Source organism: Scleropages formosus, chromosome 6 (genome assembly GCF_900964775.1).
Source record: "Scleropages formosus chromosome 6, fSclFor1.1, whole genome shotgun sequence".
NCBI lineage: Eukaryota > Metazoa > Chordata > Actinopteri > Osteoglossiformes > Osteoglossidae > Scleropages > Scleropages formosus.
In genome coordinates, this window is record NC_041811.1 from 37,728,926 (window position 1) to 37,733,122 (window position 4,197).

Sequence of the window (4,197 nt, forward strand, 5' to 3'; positions counted from 1 at the left end):
CGACCGTTTCCTGTAATTCATCACTTGTAAATCTTTGGTAAACTGGTGAGTGGTGACTTCAGTCTTCTCGTTTCCAACTGTTGTCTTGAGCTCAGCTGAAACATCCATTCATACGCAGCGTATGAATAATAACGGCTCCTTATTGCGTCGTGTGCTGCGTCGCACCGGACTCCAAAAGGAACGCAAACAGGTCACGTGTAGTGGTCCCAGCTGCTGCCTTTAGACCTGGAGGTTGCAGGTTCAATTCCACCCTCTGGCTCTAGTACCCTTCAGCAAGGTACTTACCCTGAATTATTCCAGTAACACTACCCAGCTGTATAAAAGGGTCAATTAAATAAACGGTGACCTGAGAGAAAAGCACCAGATGAACATAAAGATGAGTTCTGACCAAATTCACTATGGATCCAATAAAACACTGAGCACTTTCACTTAAACCTGCTAATGTTTCACTCCTCTGTGAAGGTAACTGGCGGCAGCATCTGATACGTTAGTGTGTTCAGCAATGGTGTAAAAATGAAAGCAATTAGAAGGGTTTGTAAGCAGAAATGATGGTTAGCGTGAAAGAGGGCGGAGCTTCTTTACAGTTGCTTAGGTGTTTTTGAGCACTGAGTTCACTTTCAAACCCTTAACTTCTTTTTAAAACCTTTTTCACTGCTTCGACACCAGATTTATTCTGGGAACCGTTTTCCCAGAGTAGCTCACTTCTCGCTGGAGCTTCACCAGCAGCAAAGCGATGTATTTTAACCGCACAGTTTGCAAGAACTGTTTTCGGGGTCTGATGACACTTCTTTTCGAAGCACAGAGTGTAAAATCCAAGGGTGGAGCAGTTTGCCAAGTGACAAATAAATGTGAAGACGTTGAAAGTGGACTCAGGTTTGCGCAAAGGCTCCTGAGACAAGGTTCTCGACAGAAGGCAAAGTGCCGATTCCAAACTCATCCGAGGGGTTTGCACTCGATGACCATTGAACGCTGTGAAGAGAGGACACGTTTGGCACGACTCTGCTCAACGCAGCCAGAAATGCAGGGGTGTCTGAAGGACAAACAGCGGGACGATGGAGCGGAGGAGGGAGGGAGATGTGTTCGAATGTGTCTCACCTCACAGATGTGCTTTAGAAAGTCGTCGAGCTGCAGGCCGGTGTCACGCCCCACCAAGTCGGTTATGCGGATGACGTGGCTTCCGTTTCGCGAAAAGGGGGAAGAAAACGTAACGGGTTAGAGGGCCGCAGTGGACAGTTCCGGACGGTTCCGGGTCCGAGACCTGGCGGTATCACTGCGTGAGCAGTTATGTCCTCCGACGGCTATACAGATCTTTCCTGCACGAATGATGTGGACGTCCTGTTCCGGAGGAGGAAAGGTCAACAGCTGAAGCTTAGGCCAGACATGCAAACGTGTCACTACATGGGACAGAGTGGCCTTTCACCATCTCACGTGGCTCTGCAGCTCATCCAGGGGCGGTTCCCCTTCTGCGTCCACCTTATTCTCCATTCCTCAGCCCTGCGGAGGGCTTCTCTTCCTCCCGGAGGTGGACGGTGTACGATCGTTGTCCTCGTGATCACATGTCCTTCCTGGAAGCGATGGATGCCGGACGCCTGGACGTCAGAACTGGATACTGTCGGGGTGGACCGGCCATGTAAAGACATTCTTTCCCTGCTCTTCAGTCGGAAGACAGAAAGAGCGAAGCAGAGGAGAACATATGGGCGAATTCAAGGAGACTAAAGGCGGCATTACTGTCCCCGTCACTTTTATATGTATTTTTCAGTGCAACAGTACAGTTTCTCAACGACTGTGAAATACGTCAGTGCTGCCGTGAAGGAAAATTCATGTAATCCTCACCTTATCCCACCGTGAACGTGGTGAAAACCAAGGTGAGTCCTGATGTCTCTTCTCAAGCTCTGCATGTGAGAAATAAGCAAATGTGTAATCTGTCCTTGAGAAAAAGGCAGTTTATGGAAACATCCTTCCAATGTGCATGTGCATGAAAAAATTGTTCATAATTGCTGTGCCCCTGAACAAGGAAATGAGCTCAGATAAAAATTACCCATTTAAATTGCTTAGTTTTAAACGTATCACTGAAGAAAAGCATGAGCTAAACTATAATAATAATAATAATAATAATAATAATAATAATAATAATAATAATAATAATAATAATTCATTGTACTGCTTCTGAGGGGTGCAGTGGCGCAGTGGGTGGGACCACAGTCCTGCTTTCCGGTGGGTCTGGGGTTCGAGTCCCGCTTGGGGTGCCTTGTGATGGACTGGCGTCCCGTCCTGGGTGTGTCCCCTCCCCCTCCGGCCTTACGCCTTGAGTTGCCGGGTAGGCTCTGGTTCCCCGTGACCCCGTATGGGACAAGCGGTTCTGAAAATGTGTGTGTGTATCGCTTCCAAGGGGGCTTTTTGGGAGACAACTCTGACATTAAAGTGTATAAATGATCAAATTTAAGGAGAATTTTAAAAAGTGGTCTAGCAACAATAAAATATTTATCTGTCAGTCTGTTTCTTTTCCGAAGATGGATGGAGAAAAATGAATAACTATACAATTTGCCACATTTCAACTCGGTCTCTGAAGTTTACCCCAGAATTTCTGCAGACAAAAACATCTCGTGGGTAATCTGTGTGTTCTGAGATGTTGAGGACCCTGATATGGTGTGTGAGGAAGTTAAGGTCCAGACACCCTCCATGTAATGAAATGATAAGAAAAAACAAACAAGATAAAGTGTGTGTGCGTGCGTGCGTGCGTGCGTGCGTGCGTGCGTGTGTGTAATCCCGGGCCCAGCTTCATGTCTCCTGCCTGAGCTCTTGATGATGCAAGGTTGTGTGAACACTGCACGGTAAAAACACATTTGTGAACTTTGAGAAAGTGTTTAAACGGGCTTCCTGAAGCCGTGGGCACATCGGGGCAAATTCCACTGCGCTGGTACAGAAACTCTGGGACGACAGGAAAAATGATTTTTTTTTAAATAATTTTAACTCCACGTAGTATTTTTCTGCTGTTGGCAACGGATTAACAGCAGAGACACAACTGTAAATATACTGTAATTCAATGCAATCTGAATGTAACAGCTGGACTTTTTATACGAAACGAGGGTTTTCTGTGCACCGCTTCAGTGATGTGATGCAAAAACAAAAGACACAATAAAATATTTAGACGTGTGAATTTCTTTGGTGATAATAAAGCATGTATAAAAACATAAAGAGACTTAAGGTCAAAATCTGCAAGAATTCCAAACATTCACATTGTACAATGATGTTACAAATATAAAAAATATGTGCATTTTAATGGTAAACAACAGATAAAAAACAAAACCAAATGTATTAAAAATTCTGCATGCAGAAATGCTTAAAAGAGATGGTTAATACATTGAGACAAGGTTCTTTCCGTACGTTTAAATCACAGTTTTCATTAGATGATACTGTGAAGTTTGGGATTTGGTCAAATACATATTATTCTTGAAGTACATGTGCAATATTCGGTCTCTTCTCTCATGTAGTTTCACTGCTTTTGTTTTAACTGCTTTCTGTGAACGTGCAATTCGAACATGTGCTGCACAATCGCACAGCTGCTATCACACAACGTTTCTCCACAAGATCCTGTCTGTAACAAAATAAATTATTGCAGTTTTCACCAAAAGCAAAGGTTCAAGTTTCTGGGACAGTTTCACAAAGTACATTCTAATGTAATGTTAGTTATAAAAAACAAGAACTGCAAGCAGAGAACTAGAACTACTTATAAAAGCAAAACCACAGTAAAAAGAAAGCACATTAAAAGAGCATAATCATATCAAATACATTTGTTCATCACCATAAGAAATTCCTGGGCTTCAGGTAGGGTTTGATTAAGAAAGAAAAAACAATTCTATTCAAAATCTATATTTTCCTTTTAATGATGAAATCAAAAAATCCCAAAAACATACAGCAATTGTCATTGTGTTGAGGGAAAACGAGGCGAAAACACGTTAGGATGTTGATGTACACAAAAAACCTTGGGCCAATATTTCAATATTCTGCAGGGCCCTACAGACATTTTATTTCGTGCTCCGAAGTGTTGAACAAATTGCAGCAAGGCGTGTATTTCCCGCTTTTATCACCGGACGTGTGTTCTGCTGCGCTCTTCACACTGACCTCAGGTGTACCTCAAAAAATACCACATGGTACCTTCACATAACTAAGGGGTGTTTTGCTTGTTCCTCAAAGGAA